Source organism: Physeter macrocephalus, chromosome 11 (genome assembly GCF_002837175.3).
Source record: "Physeter macrocephalus isolate SW-GA chromosome 11, ASM283717v5, whole genome shotgun sequence".
NCBI lineage: Eukaryota > Metazoa > Chordata > Mammalia > Artiodactyla > Physeteridae > Physeter > Physeter macrocephalus.
The window spans coordinates 6115441-6126090 of NC_041224.1; the positions used below are offsets into that span (position 1 = coordinate 6115441).

General features: G+C 44.5%; 1 long non-coding RNA gene across 1 annotated transcript in view; it reads left to right on the forward strand.

Moving 5' to 3' along the window:
• LOC129392503 (uncharacterized) overlaps positions 1-10644 on the forward strand; it is a 28806-nt gene extending 18162 nt beyond the window's left edge. Inside the window, exons 3-4 of the long non-coding RNA XR_008618464.1 lie at positions 9948-10097; positions 10371-10644. This is a non-coding gene — a long non-coding RNA (uncharacterized lncRNA). The remainder of the gene's footprint in view (positions 1-9947; positions 10098-10370) is intronic.
• Positions 10645-10650: the final 6 nt, after the last annotated feature.

Genomic DNA, 10650 nt, shown 5'->3' on the forward strand with positions numbered 1-10650 from the left:
ATCCTCCCGGACCGGGGCGCGAACCCGCGTCCCCTGCATCGGCAGGCGGACTCCCAACCACTGCGCCACCAGGGAAGCCCGGATTGCATATTTGAATCTCCGACATATAGTAATGTTTCAGGTGCAGACTTCTGTTTTCCTTGCTTTCTTGCTGGTGTGCACTTCATGGACGGAGCGTCTGGACACATGGCACCGGGTAGGTGCAGCCTCCAGCAACAGTTTTATGAAAGAGGAAACGTAGCTCGGGAGGATTGCACTGTGGAAACAAGAATTCAAATTTCAACGGCTACTGCGTCAGTTCTCAAACCTGTTTGAGGGGGATTAGTGTTTAATTTTAAAGCCCAATGATGCATTTTTACTTTGCCCATCCTCAGTCCTGGTGCAACTCAGAATGTAATGGCTGGAGTCTTGATTTCTTTTGTGGATTGCTCTGGGTACATTTTAAGGGTGCAGTCCGGTGGCTACGGACAAGAGAGTTGTTCTGTGTATATTTTATGTCCATGCTCTTAAAGAAATGAAGCCTTAGAACAGTGATAGAATTTGGATGGGGTTTCTTTCTTCTGTTCTATGGAACATGTAAGGCACATTCTTATCTCTGTTTAAGTTCTACCGAATTCTAGAAAATAACCTAGTTAAACAGCCTTTCTTTTTTTTTTTTTTTAAATTGGGGTATAGCTGCTTTACAATGTTGTGTTAGTTTCTGCTGTACGATGAAGTGAATCAGCTCTATGTATACATGTACCCCCTCCCTCTTGGACCTCTCTCCCCCCCTTCCCCCCCATCTAGGTCACCACAGAGCACCGAGCTGAGCTCCCTGCGCTGTACAGCAGGTTCCCACTAGCTGTATGTTTTCCACATGGTTGTGTATATATGTCAATCCCAATCTCCCAACTCATCTCACCCCAATTTCCTCACCCCCCCACCGTGTCCACACGTCCGTTCTCTATGTCTGTGTCTCTATTCCTGCCCTGCAAATAGTTTCATCTGTACCATTTTTCTAGATTCCACATATATGCGTTAATATACGATATTTGTTTTTCTCTTTCTGACTTACTTCACTCTATATGACAGACTCTAGGTCCATCCACGTCTCTACAAATGACCCAGTTTTGTTCTTTTTTATGGCTGAGTAATATTCCATTGTATATATGTACCACATCTTCTTTATCCATTCATCTGTCGTTGGACATTTAGGTTGCTTCCATGTCCTGGCTATTGTAAATAGTGCTGCAATCAACACTGGGTAGCATGTGTCCTTTTTTAATCTGGCACAAAAACAGAAATATAAATCAATAGAACAGGATAGAAAGCCCAGAGATAAACACATGCACCTATGGTCACCTAATCTATGACAACAGAGACAAGGATATACAATGGAGAAAATACAGTCTCTTCAATAAGTGGTGCTGGGAAAACTGGACAGCTACATGTAAAAGAATGAAATTAGAACATTCTCTAACATCATACACAAAAATAAACTCAAAATGGATTAAAGACCTAAATGTAAGACCAGACACTATACGACTCTTAGAGGAAAACATGAGAAGAATACTCTTTGACATACATCCAGCAAGATCCTTTTTGACCCACCTCCTAGAGTAATGAAAATAAAGACAAAAATAAACAAATGGGACCTAATTAAACTTAAAAGCTTTTGCACAGCAAAGGAAACTCTAAAGGAGACAAAATGACAACTCTCAGAATGGGAGAAAATATTTGTAAACGAAGCAACTGACAAGGGATTAATCTCCAAAATATACAGGCAGCTCATGCAGCTCAATATCAAAAAAACAAACAGTCCAATCCAAAAATGGGCAGAAGACCTAAATAGACATTTCTCCAAAGAAGATATACAGATAGCCAAGAGGCACATGAAAATCTGTTCAACATCACTAATTGCTAGAGAAATGCGAATCAAAACTGCAATGAGGTATCACCTCACACCGGTCAGAATGGCCATCATCAAAAAGTCTACAAACAATAAATGCTGGAGAGGGTGTGGAGAAAAGGGGACCCTCCTGCACTGTTGGTGGGAATGTAAACGGGTGCAGCCACTATGGAGAACAGTGTGGAGGTTCCTTAAATAACTAAAAATAGGGCTTCCCTGGTGGCACAGTGGTTGAGAACCTGCCTGCCTATGCAGGGGACACGGGTTCGAGCCCTGGTCTGGGAAGATCCCACATGCCACGGAGCAACTAGGCCCGTGAGCCACAACTACTGAGCCTGCGCGTCTGGAGCCTGTGCTCCTCAACGGGAGAGGCCGCGACAGTGAGAGGCCCTCGCACCGCGATGAAGAGTGGCCCCCACTCGCCGCAACTAGAGGAAGCCCTCGCGCAGCAACGAAGACCCGACACAGCCAAAAATAGATAAATAAATTAATTAATTAAAGAGGAAAAAACCCCTAAAAATAGAGCCACCATATGATCCAGCAATCCCACTCCTGGCATATACCCTGAGTAAACAGCCTGTCTTGAACACTCATTCTACACAAAGTTGGGCGTTGTAAAAGAGATGCAAAAGAAAAAAGGAGGCAGCCCACACCGCCCGCCTTCACGTTATTCACCACCTAGTGGGAAAAGGCAGGATAGGCATATGTGAAATACATAAGAAACACTTCCTATCTACTAAACCACATATGCGAATGTTGGGTGCTGGGTTGGAAAATCTAAGTCAATCAAGTGGATCGTGATAGGAATTTGTAGAAGCAAAGCACATAGTTGGGGAATCAAAATCAAAATACTACAAGGATGATAATGAATGTAGCCTTGGAATACATCAATCACTGGACCAAAGGTTCGTTCTGCTGATTGGGATTACTGATGGAACCTTACTTACTCTCCCATCAGAAGCTCCAAGTTCAGTAGTGAAAGTAACAGGTGGCGGGATGCTGAGGCGACAGTGTCTCTCATGCTGGGTGGCTCCGTCTGAGCTTGGAACTTCTTTTCCCAGGACGGGGAATCATGGGGCGATTGAGTCTCTAGCCGTGGGGTGGATTTTGGGGGTGGAAGAAGAATTTCCAAAGAAGGAGCTGCAATGTTGAACTACCAGCCTTAGGCTCATGTTGGTCTCCAGCTTGCAAGCTGATAGTCTTAGAAAGACAAAGTGAAGGAGAAAAGTCCCAGGGGTTGGTGGCCTGAAGGCCAGGCATAGGAGGCACGGGTCTCACTCCCTGTGGGTCCCAATGGTTATTTCTCTTAGTGGCACAGGACAATTTTCATAAATTACAAATTAAGGTTTATGTTAATGTGATTAAATATGATTTTTCATACTCCTTGTAATGAGTAAGGAATCCAGACTGTGTCAAGATCAACTCAAATGGACACTGTGTGTTATTAATGTAACATCTTCTGCCCTCAGAGAAATGACAACGTATGTGGAGACATAAAACACATCAGAGTGAAAATTAATTTTGAGGTTTCAGGGCAACTGACCGGCTAAGTAGTAAGTGAAATCAGGTGCATGGGTGGTGACGTGAGATGAGATTTAGCACCACGTGCCTTTGTCCTCTGTCACTTACCTTGTGTCACACATTTAGCAGCTACTCACCCCTCCCAGCTCCGGCCTCTTCGTCTGCCCACCTCCCAGGCCTGTTGCAAGGATCCAAGGAGATGATTTATTCCATTTTTTTTTGGGGGGGGGTACGTGGGCCTCTCACTGTTGTGGCCTCTCCCATTGCGGAGCACAGGGTCCGGACGCGCAGGCTGAGCGGCCATGGCTCACGGGCCCAGCCTCTCCGCGGCATGTGGGATCTTCCCGGACCGCGGCACGAACCCGCGTCCCCTGCACCGGCAGGCGGATTCTCAACCACTGCGCCACCAGGGAAGCCCGATTTATTCCATTTTGATAAAGAGTTTTGTTGAAACTCAGGTGCGTGGTTAGAGTGAAGCACTCTTGAGCCAAAGCTTTGCAGGAGAGGCAGACACTTGAAATAAAGGATTTTAGCCCCAGGTTAAGAGCCGAGAGAGGAAGTGATGGACTCCGTCTGGAGGAGACCGTGTGTACGAAGACTCTTTACAGAACCAGGTAGGAAATACTATGAATGCGGGGAGGTTCTGTCAGGTTATTGTACAATAAATAATTAATTTTAATAATTATTAAAAATTTATATATAATTTTAATAATTATTATAATTAATTAATATAATTAATTAATTATAATAATAATGTTACAATAAATAATAATTCTTAACATCAGCAAGAAGATGGGAAGTTCCCAGCTGGGGTGATGCCTATTTCCTGATGGGTGTTTATGAGGAGTCCATGGACACGTGTCTTGGGGGGTAACCCCACTCTCTGGTTATTTTAGATCAGAATCTGACCCTAGCTATTTTTAACCTACGACTAGCCTGAAGCAAGTTTTGGGGAAATCTGTCCTTTTAAATTAAATGTGGCACAGCATTTGAGTTTCTTGCAGTGTGCCCTTTAGTTGAGCCTAGTGCTAAAATGAAGAAATTAAGACTGTAAAGGTTGTGTTTTGAATTAGAAGATCTGAAGCAAGACCCGGGTCGTAGGTACACGCACGCATACACACACGTAGAGTTCTGGTCAAGTTATCAACCCATTAATGCAGTGGTGCCTCATGATGCTACATGGGTCCTTTGGTGAATCATTAACACGATTCATCACTTTAGAAGGTAGGCGAGCAGCTGTGGGCTTGTCGATTGCCTTTGCTTTCACAGCGGTACCGTGCACTCGCTGAGAGCGTTCCCTACGGTGGACTCGAGGTTGAGTGTTACGGGGTGCTGAGCCTTATGTTCTAGAGGCCACGTTAGAATATGGGGCCAAGGCTCTTCTGGGGGCGGCATGAGGACCGGGACAAGGGTCTGTCACCCGGTGAGGGGACCATGGGGCAGCCGCTGCTGATGGCTGAGAAGTGAAGATACTCTTGCCGACAGAGGGGCGCTAAGAGGAGAACGCTGATTGGGAATGTGATGCTCTTCCCGAGCTCCCCTGCTGGGCCGCGATGTGGGTGAAATCTACTCCCCCTATTAATGAAAGAGTGCCAAGGGAGGCCGAGCCTGGGAGCAGAGGAGAGGACGGGCCTGGAGAAGGCACGGTTTCCTCTGATCTCCCCGCCGCTGTGGACTCATCACCCTCATTTAATTAGTGAGAGGAGAAAGGGAGCCACTGCCAAAATAAACAGTGCTGGGCACACACGCGCTTCCTGATAAGAGCTCCCTTATCTGCGAGCATAGCTTCTAGAGTAACTTGGGGTCACTGACGGCTCGCTGCTGGCACTTGGGGCCTTTGGGAGCCACGTCCGCTAAATCTGGGGCTGCTCCGTCACCGTCTGCCAGGCCGCGTCCCTGGCAGCATCTTTCTTGGTGCAAGTTCTGTTCTGTCTCTCTTCCCAAATGTAGGGATAGGGAGCTGGTCTCCTGCATCCTAGAATCAAAGTTTCTCACATATACCTGGGCTTGGATGGAGTTGTACAGCCCTTTGTGTTTTCGGAACGCCGTAACCACGGCCCTGCTCTGTATAATGACTTTCCCAGTTTCCCAGATGGGGAGTTTGGACTTGAAGTTAAGAAAAGGCGAGTGAAGAGGGCTCACAATTATTGTTGGTAAGAGTGAGAGTTCAACCTTTACTCGCCTGTTTAATTCAAATTCCACACAAGACTCTCCGAGCCCTTTCTCTGGGCTGTGCACCCCGCCACGTGCTGTGGGCATCAAGGAGGGCCCCCGGGGCCCCGGAGAGCTCTGTCTTGAGGTGGAAGAGGCAGGAGAGACCACAGGTCCTGGCCAATGTTCCCTCCCCTCAAATATCAATATTTTTAAAAAATTCACCATTATGCACATGACGCATTCACGTGAGATGTATTCCTAAAGATGAATGGATTTGAGAAATACCATCTTCCGATAGATTCTTAATACACTAAAAAAAAAGATTTTAATACAGATCTGTCAAGAGATGATTTTTGTTCCATAAAGTGAGTTTTAAAGTGATACTTAGCAATTCATTCAAGAATTGGAAAGAGTCAATTCCTCTGGCATCCTCTGGGCCCCGGGCAGAGTTCATTGGGTTAAAATAAGAGTTATTTACTGGCTTTACTTGGTGTGTGTGTGTGTTTTTTTTTGCTTTAACGATTAAATAATTTTTCATCCCTTGGAAGCTCCACATTGGTTGACTGTGTAGGGAAGTGTTTATCTTTTGTCGTTTCCAGGTGGTACTTCCTCTGCCTTTGTGTGCTATCTGAGCAGTAAAAATAAGACATCATTGTTAGAATCCCATATGAACCCCGTGACTTGCTTGTTCATATACCTACTGTACCTTTGTTTTGTTTGAATTTCTGAAGTGTGTCAAAGCAAATATATGTACAATCTGGAGATGGTTGTATATAAACTAAAACATCTTTGGTCACAGTTGCTGATAATATATTCCTTCGGACGGAAAGCCTTAAAGAAAACTAGCTACTGATATTAATGGAAGGGATTTCTGAAAAGCTCGAGAGGAATGATTGGACTTTTGTTCTACTTCCATTTACCACTTATCCTGTAACCCGTTGCAGGGGGTGGTCCTTGCCCTGACCCAACTTAAGTGCGTGGTGGGGTCGTTTGCTATGAATAGACACCATTGTATGAAAACAGAGACTGTGCTTTGTGTTTTAACACCTAAAAGCATTTACTTCATTAATCCATTATGTGTTGCATGCCGGTCGTGAAGTAGAAATATTTGATTTCAAATGAATTGTATTCTCTGTATGTATATGAATTGAATTATTAGACAAAGTTATAGAGAGTTTATTACTATCGGGAATGATATTACACAAAACTTTAAAAAAACCACACTAGTATTTTTTCCTACTTAAAAAAAACACTTTAGGCTTGATAACACATTTCCACAATGGAAGTCTCTTGTATTTCCAGAATGGATTGTTCATATTTTAGGGACAGAATTTTTTTTCTTTATTCTTTTTGTAAATTTTATTGAAGTATATCAATAAAATGTTGTCGTAATTTCTGCTGTTCAGCAAAGTGATTCAGTTAAATATATATGTATATATATATGTGTATATATATATTCTTTTCCATTATGGTTTATATCAGGATATTGAATATAGTTCCCTGTGCTATGCAGTAGGACCTTATTGTTTATCCACCCTATACATAATAGTTTGCACCTGCTAATCCCAAACTCTCAATTTAGGGAGAGATCTGATCTACATTAAAGAAAGGCCAACCACCAACTCTTCTAGAAATCATATAAACAGATTGTTGTTAGTAGTTGGCTTCAGTTATTTGTTTTATTTTTTTATTTTTAAATTTTTAAAATGGAAGTAGAATTGTACAATATAGTGCTTCACAATTTTTAAAGGTTATACTCAATTTTTAGTTATTATGAACCATGTGCTACATTCCCCGTGTTGTACAATAGATCCTTGTAGCTTATTTTACACATAATAGTTTGTACCTCTTAATCCCCTACCCCAATATTGCCCCTCCCCCCCACCTGGTAACACTAGTTTGTTCTCTATATCTATGCGTCTGCTTCTCTTTTGTTATAGTCACTGGTTTGTTGTATGTTTTAGGTTCCACATATAGGTGATATCATACAGTATTGGTCTTTCTCTGTCTGACTTATTTCACTTAGCATAATGCCCTCCAAGTCCATCCATGTTGCTACAAATGGCAAAATTTCATTCTTATTTATGGCTGAGTAGTATTCCATTGTGTGTGTGTGTATATATATATATATATATATATATATATATATATATACACACACACACTGCATCTTCTTTATCAATTCATCTGTTGATGGACATTTATGTTGCTTCCATACCTTGGCAATTATAAACAGTGCTGCTGTGAACACTGAGGTGCATATACTTTTTGATTTAGTATTTTTGTTTTTTTCGGACATATACACAGGAGTGGAATTGCCAGGACATATGGTAGCTCTCTTTCTCCTGTGGAATTGGGTGGCTCTTTATGTGAGGAAGGAGGTCAGGGTGACTGAGTGAGCATGATTGAATGGGGCGGGAGGGTGGAGCCTTGGAAGGATCATTAGCCGGGTGTGAAAACTCTGTAAGAGACCAGAGCTGCGTTAGAGAGGGTGCCAAGAGCCAGGAGCTGCTGTTGCTGAAGAAGGCGGGGAGCCATGAGGAGCAGGGGTGACGCACGAGGACATGGTTTAAGGTGGGAGGGAAGGAGAAGGATCTGGAAGTAGGAAGAGGTTTGACAAGGACCCCTCCATCACCTCCAGGTCTGGTGTGTGATAACTTCGAATGAAAAACAGCCACCGTGTGAGGGGGAGACAGAGCAGCGTCCTCAGGGAAGTGTCAGTCTTTGTCACAACAAGAAGGAGAAAGGAGTATTTGGAGATTAGATTGGGGATACAGGGAACTTTGCTGTGAATGGTCCACGAATCCCAGGAGGCACAGTGGAAGGGTTTCAGGGGTTGGGAATAGATGGGAGAGCCTTGTGGTCACTGGAATGCGGGGAGGAAGGTGGGGTGACCTGGGAGACAGAAAGAAAGGGCAGGGGTACAAAGCATTTAGCCTGGGGGCTGCAACGTCATGAGCTCTCAATAAATGTTCGCTTTTAATCGTTTTGTCAGGGATCGATGAAGGATGTATCAGAAAAGGATCAATAGCAATACTTCTAACTTACAATCCAGACATTCAATCAGTGTTATCAAAACCTGTGTTAGCTCAAAGGATTAGATAAAACTACCTTCTGATCTAATTGGAGCGAGCTCCTAAAAGAGCCGGGAGCTATAAATCTCAGGCAATATTGGTCTTTCCAATAATGCTTATATACTGACTTGCTTATATACTAACTTGCTCATATACTAACTTAAATGTTCATTAGAACATTTAAAATACTCACATTTCCCATCAGAGTAAAGGAAAATGGTTTTATTTTTGCATTTCCCCTTGAGTGAATGTGATTTTTTTTTAATAAACTCACAACTTTACAAGGTTTTTGAGGAATATCAAGCAGACACAACACAGTTATAATTCTTGGCTTCTAACAGCATCTTCCTTTTGTATGGCGAACTACGTCTTACTGTATTTAATGTTGTGAGGAGTAGAATATCTCTCCAGAAATCTTTTCGTATCCTAGAATCAGCGCCTCTGGGCTCAGAATCTGATCTGGCATATTTTACTACTTGAGTAAACATTTAACCTCAAAATAAATGGGTGAAATCTTTTAGATTTAAAAAATGGATTGAAAGATATTCTGGACGGCATTAAGCCTGACTCTATTCAGTAAAATTTCTGACATTTTCAAGTTCTTCTGACACTGAGGTATTCTCTTTCCCCAGTTATGATTTCAGATTGCACAGCTAGTGTTTCACAGAAGAGGACGCCTCTCAGGTACACAGCTCAGGGATGCACAGGGTACTGTCCTAGGTACAGGAATAGCGTCTCTCTCTGGAGGGGCACCTGACACTTCATCTCACCTGAATTCTCTGCAGCAGGGGTCCCCAAGCCCCGGGCCGCAGACTGGTATCTGTTAAGAACCAGGCCGCACAGCAGGAGGGGAGTGGCAGGAGAGCCAGCGAAGCTTCACCTGCCGCCCCCCATCGCACCCCGTTACCGCCTGAACCATGCCCCCAACCCCCGTCCGTGGAAAAATTGTCTTCCACGAAGACGGTCCCTGGTGCCAAAAAGGCTAGGGACCGCTGCCTGAAGCACTGGGCATGGGGCACCACTTCTTCCTTCTTGGCTTTTGTGACGTCTCGATTCTACTTATTTCTTAATCTTCCATCTTCGTTTCCTTTGCTGGGCTTCTTCTTTGTATCTCTGAAATTCTTAATTAACCCATTTAGTCATTGTTATGGGCTGAACTGTGTCCCCCCACCAATTTCATACCTTGAAGTCCTAACCCCCAGTGCCTCAAAATGTGACTGGACTTGGAGATGGGGTGTTTAAGGAGGGCAGTTAAGTTGAAATGAGGTCATTAGGGTGGGCTTAATCCAGTAGGACAGGTGTCCTTACAGGAAAAGGAGAGGACGTGACACACACAGAAGGGAGACCGTGTGAGGACACAGAGAGAAGACGGCATCTACAAGCCTAGGAGAGGGGCCTCCGAGAAACCAAGCCTGCCAACACCCCGATCGCAGCCTTCCAGCCTCCAGAGCTGTGAGAAAGTAAGTCTCTGTTGTTTAAGCCCCTAGTCTGTGGTACTTTGTGACGGCAGGTCTAGCGAACGAAAACGGTCATTCATTTGATGAATGTTTTTAAGGCCATGACAAAAAGACATGGTTCATTGACAGAATAAAGGGTTATCTCCTGCGGGGGGACAGATGTGTGAGGAGAGGGAAATAATTCAGAGCTGCGTGTCCTGGAGGTCCACCCTCCCCGCTGCTCAACACACCCTTGGAGACACCCTTGCTGCTCTGCTCTCTTCCTTCTCAATCCAGCAATCCGGAAATCAACTCGGCTCAAATGGTTGGAAAATACATCCCGAACGGACCACTTCTCCCCCGTCCCCGACTCTCAGCCTGCTGGGGGCCCATCACCTGCTGCCGGGACCAGTGCAGGCGCCTCACTGGCCGCCCGTCCTCTGCATCCTCGGCGTGGCCTCAGCACGCCCACCTGGGCGCTCACAAATTCAAGTTCGGTCAGGTGGCCCCTCACCGAAAGCCCCACGGTGGCCTCCGTTTCACCCCCGCTGGCAGCTGTGATTCCGGCCCAGCCCCC